Below are 18,758 nucleotides of genomic sequence, written 5' to 3'. Positions count from 1 at the left end.
GAATATAGTATAACAACATGAAACACATCCCAGAGCTTTTTACTGATCTGCTCCTGATATTTTTAGCTACAAAATACTCAGGCCCTAATGTGTGGCTCTTCGTGTGCAGATGTGCAGTAAAGCAGCTGAAAATAGAAAAACTACTGAGCTGAGCTTTAGTTTAGTACATTGTGATGTTTTCCAACCAGCAGAAACATTATACAGTATATATTCATAATTTGTCCCCATTTTTCATTACAGATAATTATATAATAACTTATACCTGAAGTAAAAAAAATATAAATTGTGGTTTAGGTGTTTTGTTTTTTTTTAATTAATGAAATAAAAGTAGATTTTGGTTGTGGGGATCGTCAGGCACGTTCAGTTCCTCAGACAAAGGTGATGCGGTGAAGCAGCTCAGCGTCGTCTACACACCATCAATACAGCACTGAAACCTGCACAGACAGAAACCATTTCTAATATTTATAGTTATCATTATATTAAAGGTTGTTCACATAATTCTTAAGTAAAGACTGTATTTTGTCTCAAAAACATTTCATTTATATAATTTTATATAACTGATTATTATTATTCGGGCGGCACGGTGGTGTAGTGGTTAGCGCTGTCGCCTCACAGCAAGAAGGTCCGGGTTCGAGCTCCGGGGCCGGCGAGGGCCTTTCTGTGCTGAGTTTGCATGTTCTCCCCGTGTCCGCGTGGGTTTCCTCCGGGTGCTCCGGTTTCCCCACACAGTCCAAAGACATGCAGGTTAGGTTAACTGGTGACTCTAAACTGACTGAGAGTGTGAATGGTTGTCTGTGTCTATGCGTCAGCCCTGTGATGACCTGGCGACTTGTCCAGGGTGTACCCCGCCTTTCGCCCGTAGTCAGCTGGGATAGGATAGGCTCCAGCTTGCCTGCGACCCTGTAGAACAGGATAAAGTGGCTAGAGATAATGAGATGAGCATCATAAATAAGGTTCAGATGTGATTCCTGAACATTTATAAATGTATTCTGAATGTGAGTTTGAATATTTTGAAACCAAAAGACATCTCTGGACCAAGAATGTGCAGTGGTTTGAGTTCGTATGTTGTGGTATGCACATTCTGACAAACAAAACTGCTACGCGTTTTTGTTCTGTTTGCTATTGGATCAAATTTCACCCCATTGCTTACACAAATGGACATTTTATTTTCATTTCTAATTTTCTGGCTGCTTTTCTTGTTTGCGCACTCTTTTCGAAGAAGCAGCATGAAGGCGTCTCAAAGAAAATTCACACAGCTGTTAGATGATTATACACATCTGCATGAGTGGTCCTGAACAGATCTTTAACGATGTTCAAATGTACATGAGAAATTACAATAAAGCTGCTTTCAGAATCAGCATGCAGAAATCAATGGGATTAGTCTTGACAAAACCATTGTGCTGGAAGATGTATGATTACATTGTCGCTGTTTCTTATTTTTTAATTCTTTTAAAGCAATGGTTCACTAAGTGGGCTCTGGGGATCCTTTTAATGTCTGTGAAGCATTGCCAAGAATGTCAAGAACTGGTTCTTTCCCCTGTCAATCACAGTAACGCTGGTCAATCATAAGCTTATGTATGTGGAAGAGGGCAGATAGCACTTTCCTCCAAAGTGTGCTACACTGTCCTGTGACACAGCATAAGCAGTTTGGTAAAGATATTGGCTGGCTTCATGGGTTAGCGTTCATCCTGCCCGGTTGGATGGAAATGCCCCATGTTTATGGCATAAAAGACAAATAACACTTTCTACGCTGTGCTTTTACTGACCAGAGACCATACCTCCACCCTCATTTTCTTTTGATTCACAAAATTCAAAGGTTCACTCCATTCATGTTCGCTTTGCTGCTGGCCAGATTGCTACAGCTAAACTGGAGATGTTGTGAAACCTTTGTGTTAATGTGGAGCTATTTACAGTTTGCACTAATGCAGACTGGCTTGATTGCTTATGGAGAATTTCAAGCAACAGATCACAAATTCTTCACAGTGTCACGTGTGGAAAACAGCTTACAGCTTCCTAAACCTACCCAACCCACGGAGACGAGAGCAGCTGGTATGATGATGAGGTTCCTCATGGGGTTCACAGGGTGGAAAGATCAGGATCCACGCGAGGGTCTTGAGGACATCTCAGCTCCGCTTGAACACATCAATAAATGTTATTCCATTTACTGATGGAATAACAAAGCAAGCCAGAGATACAGTCTATATCCTGGTGAGGAACCAGTAGAAGAAAAACAGGGAAGAGGATGGATGGAAAAATAGAGTCGTGAAGAAAAAATACAGATCAGGAATAAGTTCTTCCAACAATAAACTTCAGTTTTCATTTGGAGGAGAAGATCGTACTCTACAGATGGTATAACACAGTAATTGCAAATGACACCCTTGCTTCAGGGTTTATATCTCTTTACAATTCCCTTCTCCTTTCATTCTCAGTTCAGTAACAATGTACAGTCTTAAGAAACACTATGCGATCAAACATGCCTCTTATCCTGTTATGAAGCATGACAGCACGCACTGAAAAGCTTCCTGTTCTGCTGCTAGCAGCTTCCTCATGACACAAGTAATCAAGAATAGGCCGAACTAGTGAGAACCAACCTATCCTGGATTACTTGAACCAGGCAGAAGCCAAACACCATGCTTATTGGGGGGCAATCATGACAAATATAGTTGCTTATTTGCTGAAAATCAAAAGAGAGAATCAAATCTTATACATTCATAAATAATGAGAAACATTATCCATACAGAATGTATGCTTCCAATGTGATAGCACTACATCTAGCATCACTGTTCATATGCACTCACTCGCGGCATGGTGATGTAGTGGTTAGCACTGTCACCTCACAGCAAGAAGGTTCTGGGTTCAAGCCCAGCAGCCAACAGGGGCCTTTCTGTGTGGAGTTTGCATGTTCCTCCGGGTGCTCCGGTTTCTCCCACAGTCCAAAGACATGCGCTTAGGCTAACATGGGGCAGCCATGGCCTGAGGTTGGGCTGAAGTGCCCTTGAGCAAGGCACCTAAACCCCAACTGCTCCCCAAGCACTGTAGCATAGGTGCCCGCTGCTCTGCATGTGTGTGTGCTCTCATTGCTCACTTGTGTGTATATGCGCGTTCACTGCTTCAGATGGGTTAAATGCAGAGGAGGAATTTCACTGTGCTTGAGTGTATGTGTGACAAATAAAGGCTTCTTCTTCTTCACCTGCCGTTTTATGCAGTTTTCTAATCAGCCAATTCCTTGACAGCAGCTCAATGCATCAAATCATGCAGATACAAATCAAGAGCTTTAGTTAATGTTCACTTCAAAAATCAAAATGGGAAAAATTGTGATCTCTGTGACTTTCAATGTAGCATGGGTGTTGGCGCCAGATGGACTGGTTTGAGTATTTCAGAAACTGCTGACCTCCCGGGGTTTTCACACACAACAGTCTCTAGAGTTTACACAGAATGGTGTGAAAAACAAAAAAAATTGAGTAAGCAACAGTTCTGTGGGTGGAAACGAATGCCTTGTTGATAAGAGAGGTCAGAGGAAAATGGACAGATTGGTTTGAGCTGCCAGGAAGGATAGAGTAACTCATATAATCACTCTTTACAACCGTGGTGAGCAGAAAAGCATCTCGGCATGCAACAGCAGAAGACCACATTGGGTTCCACTCCTGCCAGCCAAGAACAGGACTCTTAGAATCAAGAACAATTTCCTATTAAAGTGGAAGGCGAGTGTAAATTAGCAAATGTAGATTTGAAACTTTAAACTTTTAGCATGGCAGAACCCTCCCCTCTCTTATAAGGAAAGAATACATAAATAATAAGTCAGAATTTTGACTCTGAGCAACAGCACCACCAACAGTCGTAAGTAAAAACACACAGAATGTGATGAAGAGAAAGGTCTGTGACTGATTTCTTTCTATCCTAGTTTGTAGATTCACACAGTTTATCGTTGACAGTGGTGTCAGGTGGAGTGTCCTTTACATTCATTTGTCTGTATTGGGGCTTTTTTAAAAAAAAAAAAAACAACTAACACGCCATCAAGCAGGGGCGATTCTAGCATCTGATCTTTGGGGGTGCTTAGCCCCCAGAGCTGACAGAGGCACCTGGCTTGAACGACAGTGTTTCCATGTTTATTCCGCATTTAGACTAGACTAGACAAGACTAGACTTATGCAATGTTTTAACAGAAGCTGACCCAATAAACTATATCTACACATTTACAACCACTGACACAAATATTTACATTATATTTTTAACTAAACAAGACCTACTACTGCATTTGTAATGTTGGAGCTATTCATTTTGAACAGTGGTAATTGTTAATTAATGTGTTATTGTGTATTGTGCAATAATAGTCTCATTCTCATCTCATTATCTCTAGCCGCTTTATCCTTCCACAGGGTCGCAGGCAAGCAGGAGCCCATCCCAACTGACTACGGGCGAAAGGCGGGGTACACCCCGGACAAGTCGCCGGATCATCACAGGGCTGACACATAGACACAGACAACCATTCACACTCACACCTACGGTACGGTACGGTCAATTTAGAGCCACCAGTTAACCTAACCTGCATGTCTTTGGACTGTGGAGGAAACCGGAGCACCCGGAGGAAACCCACGCGGACACGGGGAGAACATGCAAACTCCACACAGAAAGGCCCTCGCCGGCCACGGGGCTCGAACCCAGGACCTTCTTGCTGTGAGGCGACAGCGCTAACCACTACACCACCGTGCCGCCCTGCAATAATAGTGTGTATTATTATGATTTTACATTAGTTTACATTAGTAAACGCTATGTTACATTAAATAAAATTGACTAACACACGGTGGTCTAGCACCGTAGCACTTGTACAGCTCTGCACAAAAGTATCTCGATATGGATGATAAATGTTGTTTTTATCATTCTGTTCATAGACCAGGGAACATCAATATTGCATTATGCATATTATTGTGTTGTGTTTAACAATTGTAACTCCAGTCCGTACCTTCACATCTCGCTATGCCAGTAATACTCAGGTGCTACTTCGAGTTCCTCATCGGCGTGGAATCCAGTTAAAAAAAACACCATGTCGTAGCAAGCACTTGCACGGACAGGCAACCCAATCAGAGGGGACGCAAGGAGGAGAGGGATTTTACTGCTCATAGAACTATCACGGAACAGGTGAATTCAAGAACACACACACGCCCGCGCACACATTCATTGCGCAGTGCGCAAGGGCACTTATTTCTGAAAATTACGTCCAAAAGCAGTGTTTTTGAGGGTGCTGAGCTCGTTTTTGGGGGGTGCTTGAGCACCCCCAAAAATAGGCTAAACACGCCCCTGCCATCAAGTAGATGAGTTCGACTGGGAACATGAACAAGGTGGATTATTTTCTCAGTCGCTGAATTTGATGCCTTTTTCTATTCAGCAGTAAACCTTACACTCCTTTAAAAAGTATTTCAAAACGTATCTTTTTTAATTTGACATTTAATTGAAGGTCGGGTGGCACGGTGGTGTAGTGGTTAGCGCTGTCGCCTCACAGCAAGAAGGTCCTGGGTTCGAGCCCCGGGGCCGGCGAGGGCCTTTCTGTGTGGAGTTTGCATGTTCTCCCCGTGCCCGCGTGGGTTTCCTCCGGGTGCTCCGGTTTCCCCCACAGTCCAAAGACATGCAGGTTAGGTTAACTGGTGACTCTAAATTGACCGTAGGTGTGAATGTGAGTGTGAATGGTTGTCTGTGTCTATGTGTCAGCCCTGTGATGACCTGGCGACTTGTCCAGGGTGTACCCCGCCTTTCGCCCATAGTCAGCTGGGATAGGCTCCAGCTTGCCTGCGACCCTGTAGAACAGGATAAAGCGGCTAGAGATAATGAGATGAGACATTTATGTATGTATTTATTTATTGTGTAATTTGCTTTATTTCTATTATGTATTACTTAGCATTTATACTTGTTTTCTTCATTTCTTTTTATTTTATTCCTGTGCATTCTACTGAAGTACTTATCATATAATTTTAGTACTTGATTGTACAGCACGTTGTACTACTACATCTATTATTAGCATTATTTCATAGTAGTAGTAGTAGTACCATGTCACTGAAAAGTAGTAGAATTTCTTAGCCTTTTCATTCAATATCATAATCAGCTCTCACAAATCTTTATTTGCATGAATGTTAATTTAACCTTCTAAGCTCCAATGTGTTAGTTGGTCACTGTGATGCCTTAATAAAAAGAGATTTACTCAAAAATGACAAAGTAGCCCCTTTACGTCCCAAGTTGTTGAGTTATTCACCTGTTCTCCCCGTGTCTGCATGGGTTTCCTCCGGGTGCTCCGGTTTCCCCCACAGTCCAAAGACATGCGGTTAGGTTAATACGGGACGGCCTTGGGCTGAGGTGCCCTTGAGCGAGGCACCGAACTCCCAACTGCTCCCCGGGCACTGTTAGCATGGCTGCCCACTGCTCTGGGTGTGTGTGTGTGTTCACTGCTTCAGATGGGTTAAATGCAGAGAGGAATTTCACAAGTGTGTGATGAATAAAGTTGTGCTTTCTTTCTTTTCCTTCTTTAAAGCACATGATTATTCACGGCTGTAACTGATAGGAAAACAGGAACAGGAAAACATTTGGTCTTTTGCTCACTAGGGGGCGCACACTGTCCACTTTTTTATTCAGGCAAAACAGCTCACCTCCCATTAGTGACTGTGCTAATAAAAATACCAAAACATTAGCAGTCTTCCAGTTCTCACAGGGGGGGGGGAACCACACACACACCATTTTCTTATGAGGTCCTACATGCTGTATGTCCCCAGAGATAGAGAAATCAACACTGAGGTACAGGCTGAAACAAAGACAATTCATTAATCACCTTAATCGAAGCTTAGCTCCATGTTAAGGCTGATGCATTTGAAGCTACAATATAAATGTAATCAAGAGTATCTTATTCATTTGATATCTGAGTTATTCATGTATAAGGAGATGATACTTTAACATGGATGATTTACAGTAAAACATCCAGCCAATGTTTTGGTATTAGTCCTATTTCTCTGTTTTTTTCCCCCCTTCAGATTATTCAATTTTTTTAAACAAATATTATCACACATCCTGGTTTATTCTGTCACAAAGCTGATTTTAGTTTTAGTTTATCCATAAATATTAACTAAATAGGCTGATTATTTTCTGTTTCATGGCTCAACTCTCGACTAAATTGTAAGCAGATGGATCTCTTCTGTGCAATTCTGTACAATTTCTAATTTCGAAATTTAATAAATGATTCCGGCGGCACGGTGGTGTAATGGTTAGCGCTGTTGCCTCACAGCAAGAAGGTCCGGGTTCGAGCCCCGTGGCTGACGAGGGCCTTTCCGTGCGGAGTTTGCATGTTGTCCACGTGGGTTTCCTCCGGGTGCTCCGGTTTCCCCCACAGTCCAAAGACATGCAGGTTAGGTTAACTGGTGACTCTAAATTGACCGTAGGTGTGAATGGTTGTCTGTGTCTATGTGTCAGCCCTGTGATGACCTGGCGACTTGTCCAGGGTGTACCCCGCCTTTCGCCCGTAGTCAGCTGGGATAGGCTCCAGCTTGCCTGCGACCCTGTAGAACAGGATAAAGCGGCTAGAGATTATGAGACGAGATGAAGTTTTCAGCTGACTTTTTGTTGCTGTTTAAGTGTTAATATAGCAGATTCCACATTTTTATGTGACGTACAGTGTATCAAGTTAAAATCTGCGTGTTTGTCTGCCTTTAATGAAGCCAAATTGATCTGGATGGATGAGTGAAAGAATAATATTTTCAATTCTAGCAGCTAAAGTCCTCCTTATACACTGACCAGACACTTTAATAGGAACTTGTTCTTGATTCTAAGATTCCTGTTCTTGGCTGGCAGGAGGGGAACCCAATGTGAACTTCTACTGTTGGATGCTGAGATGCTTTTATGATCACCACGGTTGTAAAGAGTGATTATATGTGTTGCTATATCCTTCCTGGCAGCTCGAACCAATCTGTCCATTTTCCTCTGACCTCCCTGATCAACGAGGCGTTCGTTTCCACCCACAGAATTGTAGCTCACTCAATGTTTTTTGCACCATTCTGTGTAAACTTTAGAGACTGTTGTGTGTGAAAATCCCAGGAGATCAGCAGTTTCTGAAATACTCAAACCAGTCCATCTGGCACCAACACCCATGCCACAGTGAAAGTAAAAAAAAAAAGAGATCACAATGTTTCCCATTCTGATGTTTGAAGTGAACATTAACTGAAGCGGTTGATTTGTATCTGCATGATTTTATGCATTGAGCTGCTGTCAACGGATTGGCTGATTAGAGAACTGCATCAAACCGCAGGTGTATGGGTGTTCCTAAAAAAGTGGCAGGTGAGTGTAAGTTTTTAATCTTGTATTGAGTGATAAAGAGCGATAAGTGGAGGGTATTTCATCAGAATTAATCCAAGTACAAAGTATTAACACAGTTTTGAGTGATATGTCAATACCTTAAGCAAACTCCACAGTAGCGTCTCCTTGAGGTTCGTGTCCAGACTCATTTATCTGGAATCTATAAGCAAGATAAAAGCATCACAGGTCGGCACCAGGAACTCGTCAAACATCAAGGCTGTATTTCTAATATCAATGCTCTGTATAAAATGGTAAATGCGTGGGATTTGTTGTTAATTCTGCTTGACAGCTTTTAATAGCTAAATGATATGTAATCAGTATGTTTCCATGTGCACCAATGATCCAAAATACATCTGTTAATCAGAATTATATTGTGATCTTAAAGTTGTCCGACTCTTAAAATAATTTAGATTTGAGAATATAAACATTCCGGTGACTTGTTCTGGATATTTGTGATTTTTTTTTTTTGTGGCACTTTGTGAAAAAGATGATGTCTCGTTCGGCTTCAGGAAGCGCAAGAAGCTCCCATGTAGGGAGCATTAAAACAGAACTATAAATAGACTAATTTGTTATCCAACTCATTAGTTCGTTCTAGTTTCGTACAACTTACTTGCGGCATGTAGACGTAGCTATGATGGCGGAAAATGATTTATATGCATAAGTGAGGTCTGCTCTGCCAAGTGAGCCTATGCATTCTCTGTCCAATTAATCTGCTAGAGTCAGTTCAGTAAGCAAAGTGAATGTTGCAGATTAGAAAGGATCTGCTCACCAGGCAAAAAAAAAAAAGGAGTCATAAGATCTCATCATGCAAATTAGTAACCAGAAGAAGCCCTATTTTCTGTGTTCGCCTTTATTTACAAATTCAGTAGGTCACTCAGAACAGACATGAGCCAGTTCCTGCTTTCACAAAAAGCCCGTTGTTCTTAATTACGCAACGTGTGAGTATTTGAGATCAAGGTACAAATTTGCTTTTCTGCTTTTGATGAAATCCAAGCCCAATTCCATGATGATGTTCCCAACCAGAAATTTTCAACACTTTGGGTTTATTATAACAGTTAATAGGAAAAGCATTAAATAGTAATTAGGACAAAGCCTGTAATTAGCTGTATTCTTTTATTTTTCAGCTGTGCTTAATGACACATGATAGTGAAGAAATTATGGAAAGCATTTTGCAGCCACATCGCAACAGCCTGATCTCTTTCTCATGGACCTGAAGACTAGGATCTTCATTCAGAAGATAAAAATGGTGCTACCTTGCCAGCAGTACCGCTATCCTTAGGCGGAGCATCGTGGGTAGGCAGCATTTGCAGCTGGACATCCTGAGCTTGAAGGCTTCGATAAAAGATGTTTTGTCTTCAGAAATTTGTATTCAAGGAATTGTTCACCTGACCCACAAGAAAACAAAGAGGGAAGCAAAAGATTTTATAAACTATTTATACCACGGCACTATTGAATTTTCGGTTCTGACTGGTCAGATGTTCATTAATTAATTTTCTATAACAGCAAGTCACATCAAAAGTCTGATGAGCTTCTTCTAATACATTACAGTTTCTACAGATGCACCACATACGGATTAAAAAATGTGAAATTGTTGATATGGTTGCAGTTTTATTAAAAAAGAAAGCTAGTGAAGAAATGACTGTTTATAACAGGAGATAACTTGTTTTGTGGTCATTCCACAACATTAAATATAACTATAAAGGTTTATATTAATACAAAACGTCGTTCTGTAATTAATACCAATTATTATCATTGACAAATCAGTGTAGTAAAACCAGAATAAAATATTTCAGGGCATGCTGTAATGGGAAAATAATCGACTTATAACTCCACTTATATGTGGTTATGACTGCCTTGTCATTGATTCTTCTCTTATAACAGCACACCCTGTTGCGTTTTATTCCTTACATATAGGCCGACCTTGTATGTTGTATGACGGTGAGCTGCAGCCATTTCACTGCTGATTCAGTTACATAAAATTATATTAAGCACAAATGAATAACAAGATTTACTGTAATCCCTTTTAAACCCACCACCAATCCGTGGCTAAATGACAAAATGTGCGTGAGAGTGCAAGCCTAGACATTTAAACTTATTACTATTATATTAGTGAGAACCTTCAAAGACAACATTTCAGTGGCTATATCAAAACACTTGCCTATTGCATAATCATAAAATGAGTAATTTAAAATGAAAGATTTTCACTTTTGTGCTTCAACCGTTGTGTTTCTGTATCACCGTTTCTTAGATATTTCACTGGTAAAGAAATGTACGGTTCGAGTGTCTGGTCTGAGCCAGAACTGGAACACGACGTAAGCTTCATTCTTTTTAATCAGTGAAAATCGTCCCTGTGCTCGGCGTCCCCTCTCCTGCACAAAAACTCGAAAAATCTGTTTTAAATGAGGTTACTGGCTATGGCTAGTATATGTTATATAATCACAGAGGGTGGGAAAGCCCACACATGTCAGATGCAGCTTCAGTGCAAAACACATACACACACACACACACACACACGGGCGTGAGCGCTCACACAAACACTCCCGCCATTTCATCACAGGAGAGTCTGGCAGGAACGAGCCCGTGCAGTGCATATGCCACAAAGCCAGAGCTCACAGGCGCAGAAATAAGAGTCGTGTTTCATACAGTAACATCGGCAACAGACTTTCAGATACATTATGATTGGCTAATATGAATTTAAGGTCTCATATCTACATTTGCAAATATTTTAATTGCATGTTTTTTCGATTACAAGAGAAAAGACTCTGCAAAGTGCCCTGAATATTAAACAGTTCCATCTCTGGGGAAATCTGTTTGTACTGCAACCTACTGCTGCAAGCTCACATTTTTCTTTCTCAGATATAACTCAAGATAATGAGTTGGAAATAACAGCAAGGAGCCTTGTTCATCCCTCTCTCCCTGTCTTTCTCTTTGAGGGGTTTATATAGCCATAGGAATCATCTTATGTAACACATGAGCAGTGTGTGTATGCTAGTGCGTAGCTGGATGAAGGGAAAATGGCCCCCTGCGTCACCTCTCACTGCTCATTTATCCATCTCTATACTCATTGATAAAACACTCAGGAAATAGTGAAATAAATATGATCCATAAGCCTTGATCTATCACTCGATTGGTTTGATATATACGCAGATGGGACTAATATTTCACAACGTTGGGAAAGGAGGAGGGGTGATGGACCTTTTAAGGTTGTTCTGCAACTAGATTTGAGTAGTCTTCTGTACAATCAACTCGACTAAAAGAACAACAAGAACAAATCTCCACCCACTCATAATGCCAAACATCAATACATCAGGAATTACAGCAGGTCAAATTAAGAAAATAAATAAATAAACAAATAAAACTAGAAATAGTCACATCTAAGCTGCATATTAAATATATATTTGTCTCACACAGCTGTAGTTATCAGTATGCATGTTTTTAATATAAAATACAGCTAAACCCCCAAAACAACAAATCTAATAAAGCTGTTACTGTCTGCACCTCTGTATGAATATCATTAGAATTTTAAATCCACAGAAAATTATATAATATAAAATGAAATACTGGATGTAATGATAAAGCAGTGTTAATATCAAACTGAAGTCCAAGACATTAAGCCTTCTCTTGAAACGTATTCCTTTCATAAGTTACTTTACTGAGTGCCATTTACAATAAAACAGAGAATATCTTCAACTATGCCGAATTTACTGGGTATCACATTAACTCAATGCAAGATAATACCCGACTCACGATTTTCAAGCTTCTTTAAATCCTTTTAACTCGTAAACACAAACTTGCACCACACAGACACTTGCGTTAAGAAAACTTGTGGGCGATTTTGTGAAAGAGAGTTTCTCAGGGCAGGAACAAATTCAAACAGAGCCTTTAGACACAACACAATTGTACATTTACAGAAAAGAAACACCACCAATCTGTGAATTGCTATCAGGCCCCTTAGCAGGCTTTTCTATGCCACACCCTGTCGCTGCTTCATCTGTAGACTTAGACATAGAATTATTTTAAAATCGAAGCTGAAATCACACTGATTTTGACAACTTGAAAAATTACAAACAAATTTCCACTTGACTAAACAGCTATAACTACTGTATTTCAAAGGCCAGAAAGGGAAATTCATGCTTCATGAATGTGATTCTTTTTAAAGATCCAGTTTTGTGAATCAAACTATACAACTTCTAAGTACCATCCATAAATATTAGCTGCTACAACTTAACCCTACAATAAACGCTACCTATTTTTTATTATATAAAGCGGCTAGAGATAATGAGATGAGATGAGTACATTTTTAATACCTAGAAGGAATGTTACAGTACATGAACTCACTATGCAATTAAAATGTCAATGATAAGTAAAACAGATTATATCAACACTGACGGAAGTCAAGCAGGACAACTTAGTGAAAATGTACGCAAAATAATTTAATTCTGTAATTACTTTTAGTAACATCTTACCTTGGTTTTGCTGGATTCGGATCAATCTCCTCCCAGGAATGTGCGAGAGAAATGAACGTGAATGCAGTTCTTTTACATTTGATTTACAGCTACCTGATTTAAACCACGATAAGTTCTTAAACAAGATGTTATTTTGTTAGGTAAAAACGAGAACGGTTTTGCACAAATAGCCTAAACAGTATAGACTGTTCTGTTTTATGTTTCATTAGGTGAAAATGTGAATGTAATTGTATTTAATATAAACCTTAAAGGAATCTTTAAGTATTTAGTAGTGTATTTAAATTACCTTTAAGACCAGCCCTTAAATTTAGTAGTACTAAATTCTATTTAGTAGAATTTTTAAATTCATTAAATATACTAGTAACTTTAAGACCATTTATTGGTATTCTTAAAAATAGTAGCGACTTTAAGTACATTTAAATGTTAAATGTATTAACTTTAAGTGACATCACAAACGCTATTTTTAACAACATTTTGTTATCTTTAAGAAGTTACGGAACGTCACTTAAAGTTTCACGATAAAAATTCTTCAAGTTACAAGTTAATATACTGAAATGTAGCATTTTGTAAACTTTTAAGATACTTAAAAAATATCTTGACGCTGTTAATTCGTTTAGTGTTTTTGTCTTATCACATCAGTTCTGTGTGTATGTTAAACGTTTAACCAGTATATACTCATGAATAAACTTTAAACAGTAGCTCAAAAAGTGTTTTTTGGCTAATCATTCCTCAGTAAAGTAGATTGGGTGCTCCTGTTACATATAAATGTATATATACACACTACACACAATATATAAACTACAAGCCATGCATTATACTCTGTATAATTAACATGTGATCTTTAATGGTCTCCAATATTTACTTTGTAATGAAATTCTGAGTTGACGTTGTTGTTGTTGTTGTTTTTAGTTTAAACTTCTTTCAGTGGCATGTTGGTCAGCAGTTGATGCAGTGGTGCTTTAGTCCTTTAGTCTGTAGCTCTCAACTCCTCATCATCTGTATAATTAGTTCAAACAAATCAGCTTGCAAAGCTTCAACTTTCATGTTCATACTACCATCAACTCCATCCTTGCATCAACTACTTCTACGTTAAGATGAATGCAAAACGGTTCATGGTTGACGGTTTCGTTTTTAGGAGCTACCCGTAGCATTTGACTGTTTACTGCTTATATTTGAGATTGTTGAAAGTTTGTGTCCGATTAAAATCCATTGTAACTGAGCTAGCATTCATGTCAGAGCGAATTTTAACACAAGTATTAACTTCTCACAGGGATACAACACCAGGCTACAACGTAGCTCCTGAATTGCCAAATACATGGCACGTATTTCATTATCAGTGTATTTACTGTGTTTCAAAGTGGACTTTTCCTTTAGAAACACCCAACAGAAACGGGAACATACTTCAGTAACACTTTGCTCATAAGAGTTTAGAGGAAGCGGTAATTCTGCTATGTACTTTTGTTTAGGAGGGCTCAAAAATAGCTTTTCTTCACCACCAAGTCAAAGAACTGAGGTTTACTATGGGTACAAGAAACACTGAAAGGTTAGGAAAAGATCACTGAATAACAGTTCAGCTAGTAAACAAGGATTACTAGGCTGCTTATGAAGGCGGTTCAGTATTTATCGATGAGGGGTTTGTTTGGTAATTATCTGCAAATTTCTGAGTAATCAGCACCAAACTACGCTGAAGTAGTTTGTACGCAGTGAGTTTTAAAATGGCAGAACATAAGCTATCTTCACACAGGCATGAAAGCCGAATTGTCAACAACACTGTGAGGAGGAGGTGGAGGAGGAGGAGAAGGATGAGGGCGTGTATGCTAGTGTTTAGTGTAGCTAACGTGTGTATGTGTGTGTGTGTATGTCTATGCATTCCACCGTGACACCTTGCACTGGAGTGTGTATTTACACGCTTTTCTTTTTTAGTGCAAACCCTGTATACTGTTGATTTAACACTCTGCTGTGTTTCTATATGTCCAATTGCATACAAATGAACTCGGAAAGTGTTACAGAGCAGGATGGCATTTTACTTCACAGCATGAGGACATAAAAACAATGCCTCAAAAGGTTTACACAACACAACCATATGATATATACAACATAAACAGGCTGTGAAACATAGAATCAACTCTGAGGCCTATATATGCATAATCAGATTATTATTATTTATTTATTTTTTAAATATTATCCTACTCCTAAACTAGTTGACTGGATTATTTTGCTGTTTTATCCTGAGGTTATCCGACAGTAAGAAAACAAAAATGGTAAACAACTCGCAGTTCCTGAGCGCGCGCGAGTGCTGCATGATGACAGCTCCACTGTTACACACCAAGCTGTCACTGCGCGCGCGCGCTCTCTCTCTCTCTCTTTCTCTCTCTTTCTCTATCTCTCTCTATCACACGAAACAATGTCGCCTAAAAGCATTCAGAAATAACGTCACGGTTCCATATTTTGGACAACACGAGCTCGGTGTTGTTGTTGTTGTTGTTGTTGACAGTGCGCGCGCGTGTCCTACCTGTTCTCCTCCTCCTCCGCGTCTCTGCACTTGAACCCTTCACCGCGACTGAACTTTCCAATCCATCTCCGGACACCAACATTCAGCTATATCAATTTTTTTTTCTTTTTAAATAATCTCCGGATCATAATCATGACAACAGAAAAAAAAATTTATATATATATATATATATCTATATATATATATATATTTAAACCTATCTCTGTATTTGTCCTGGTGTGTGCAGGAGGAGCCCGACTCTTATCTCTGATCTGATCTGATAAAGAGTTCCCGAGGCTGCTGCGCCCGGGTGTATTTATTTGTGCGCCAGAGTCCAGTCCGCTCCGACAACATGGAGAATCCGAGCGAGAGAAGGAAAACAAGCGAGGACATGGGGCAAGGCGGCCGGTTTCAAGTTCCCCTTACTACACATAAACAAGCTCAGTGCGGGCGCCGAACAAACGCTCAGACTCACCGCGAACGGCTCGAGCGCGTCCACAGTGGGAGTCTGCGTGGACAGGAAGTGCAGAAAGCCACGAGAAAACGCCATTATGCGATTTATTCAGCCATTGTTTTGCTTTCGTTGGGCTTTCAGGGGGCGCCTTGAAACGGCTGCTCGTTTCGGATTGGATGTCCGGGAAGTGGGAGTAGCTGAAGCATTCTTCTCTGCTGCGCGCGCTCCACATTGAAAACATTCCAGCGCTCGCGCGGCTCACGATCACGTAGTGCATGTTACAAACAGTTCATCTCATCTCATCTCATTATCTCTAGCCGCTTTATCCTTCTACAGGGTCGCAGGCAAGCTGGAGCCTATCCCAGCTGACTACGGGCGAAAGGCGGGGTACACCCTGGACAAGTCGCCAGGTCATCACAGGGCTGACACATAGACACAGACAACCATTCACACTCACATTCACACCTACGGTCAATTTAGAGTCACCAGTTAACCTAACCTGCATGTCTTTGGACTGTGGGGGAAACCGGAGCACCCGGAGGAAACCCACGCGGACACGGGGAGAACATGCAAACTCCACACAGAAAGGCCCTCGCCGACCCCGGGGCTCGAACCCAGGACCTTCTTGCTGTGAGGCGACAGCGCTAACCACTACACCACCGTGCCGCCACAAACAGTTCATTAAGCTGAATATGAACGGCACTGAATATCAGGGTCTCAATATCAGGGTCTCAGCATCAGGGTCTCAGGATCAGGGTCTAAGCATCAGGGTCTCAATAACAGGGTCTCAATATCAGGGTCTCAGAATCAGGGTCTCAATATCAGGGTCTCAGAATCAGGGTCTCAATATCAGGGTCTCAGAATCAGGGTCTCAATATCAGGGTCTCAGGATCAGGGTCTCAATATCAGGGTCTCAATATCAGGGACTCAGCATCAGGGTCTCAATATCAGGGTCTCAATATCAGGGTCTCAGCATCAGGGTCTCAATATCAGGGTCTCAGGATCAGGGTCTCAGTATCAGGGTCTCAATATCAGAGTCTCAACATCAGGGTCTCAATATCAGGGTCTCAATATCAGAGTCTCAGAATCAGGGTCTCAGCATCAGGGTCTCAATATCAGGGTCTCAGCATCAGGGTCTCAATATCAGGGTCTCAGAATCAGGGTCTCAAAATCAGGGTCTCAATATCAGAGTCTCAGAATCAGAGTCTCAATATCAGGGTCTCAGCATCAGGGTCTCAATATCAGAGTCTCAGAATCAGGGTCTCAATATCAGGGTCTCAGGATCAGGGTCTCAATATCAGGGTCTCAGCATCAGGGTCTCAATATCAGGGTCTCAGCATCAGGGTCTCAATATCAGGGTCTCAATATCAGGGTCTCAGAATCAGGATCTCATCATCAGGGTCTCATCATCAGGGTCTCAATATCAGGGCCTCAGAATCAGGGTCTCAATATCAGGGTCTCAGGATCAGGGTCTCAATATCAGGGTCTCAGCATCAGGGTCTCAATATCAGGGTTTCAGCATCAGGGTCTCAATATCAGGGTCTCCATATCAGGGTATCAGCATCAGGGTCTCCATATCAGGGTCTCCATATCAGGGTCTCAGCATCAGGGTCTCAATATCAGGGTCTCAGCATCAGGGACTCAATATCAGAGTCTCAATATCAGGATCTCAACATCAGGGTCTCAGTATCAGGGTCTCAATATCAGAGTCTCAATATCAGGATCTCAACATCAGGGTCTCAATATCAGGGTCTCAATATCAGGGTCTCAGCATCAGGGTCTCAATATCAGGGTCTCAGCGTCAGGGTCTCAATATAAGGGTCTCAATATCAGAGTCTCGGCATCAGAGTCTCAGCATCAGGGTCTCAATATCAGGGTCTCAAAACCAGGGTCTCAATATCAGGGTCTCAGCATCAGGGTCTCAACATCAGGGTCTCAGCATCAGGGTCTCAATATAAGGGTTTCAAGATCAGGGTCTCAAGATCAGGGTCTCAGAATCAGGGTCTCAACATCAGGGTCTCAGAATCAGGGTCTCAATATCAGGGTCTCAACATCAGGGTCTCAACATCAGGATCTCAGCATCAGGGTCTCAGCATCAGGGTCTCAATATCAGGTTCTCAACATCAGGGTCTCAATATCAGGGTCTCAACATCAGGGTCTCAATATCAGGGTCTCAGCATCAGGGTCTCAATATCAGGGTCTCAACATCAGGGTCTCAACATCAGGATCTCAACATTAGGGTCTCAACATCAGGGTCTCAATATCAGGGTCTCAATATCAGGGTCTCAGCATCAGGGTCTCAATATAAGGGTCTCAATATCAGAGTCTCAGCATCAGGGTCTCAGCATTGGGGTCTCAGCATCAGGGTCTCAACATCAGGGTCTCAGCATCAGAGTCTCAATATCAGGGTCTCAATATCAGGGTCTCAGCATCAGGGTCTCAATGTCAGGGTCACAGCATCAGGGTCTCAATATAAGGCTCTCAATATCAGAGTCTCAGCATCAGGGTCTCAATATTAGGATATCTGGTTTCTGTTTATAATATCATGTGCATTACATTTATTTTGTTGTTGCTATTATTATTATTATTATCTCATCTCATTATCTCTAGCCGCTTTATCCTTCTACAGGGTCGCAGGCAAGCTGGAGCCTATCCCAGCTGACTACGGGCGAAAGGTGGGGTACACCCTGGACAAGTCGCCAGGTCATCACAGGGCTGACACATAGACACAGACAACCATTCACACTCACATTCACACCTACGGTCAATTTAGAGTCGCCAGTTAACCTAACCTGCATGTCTTTGGACTGTGGGGGAAACCGGAGCACCCGGAGGAAACCCACGTGGACACGGGGAGAACATGCAAACTCCACACAGAAGGGCCCTCGCCGGCCCCGGGGCTCGAACCCAGGACCTTCTTGCTGTGAGGCGACAGCGCTAACCACTACACCACCGTGCCGCCCCTATTATTATTATTATTATTATTCATCGTCATTGCTTGAAGTGAATTGCAGCAGTAAGGT

At 41.3% G+C, this 18,758-nt stretch overlaps 1 long non-coding RNA gene across 5 annotated transcripts; it reads right to left on the bottom strand.

Moving 5' to 3' along the window:
- Positions 1–289: 289 nt before the first annotated feature.
- LOC132896575 (uncharacterized) lies at positions 290–15,867 on the bottom strand. Of its 5 annotated transcripts, none has more exons than XR_009656097.1 (6): positions 15,757–15,867; positions 13,653–13,786; positions 9,578–9,709; positions 8,423–8,484; positions 2,024–2,132; positions 290–434 (listed from the first exon to the last, which is right to left on the bottom strand). It is a non-coding gene; the product is annotated as an uncharacterized LOC132896575 (long non-coding RNA). The 5 variants fall into 5 exon arrangements; XR_009656095.1 differs by lacking the exon at positions 15,757–15,867 and adding an exon at positions 15,303–15,690; XR_009656096.1 differs by lacking the exon at positions 13,653–13,786 and having other exon boundaries at positions 15,757–15,863.
- Positions 15,868–18,758: the final 2,891 nt, after the last annotated feature.

Source organism: Neoarius graeffei, chromosome 13 (genome assembly GCF_027579695.1).
Source record: "Neoarius graeffei isolate fNeoGra1 chromosome 13, fNeoGra1.pri, whole genome shotgun sequence".
NCBI lineage: Eukaryota > Metazoa > Chordata > Actinopteri > Siluriformes > Ariidae > Neoarius > Neoarius graeffei.
The sequence above is the reverse complement of the archived record's forward strand: the minus strand, read 5'-3'. Positions and strand labels throughout refer to the sequence as shown.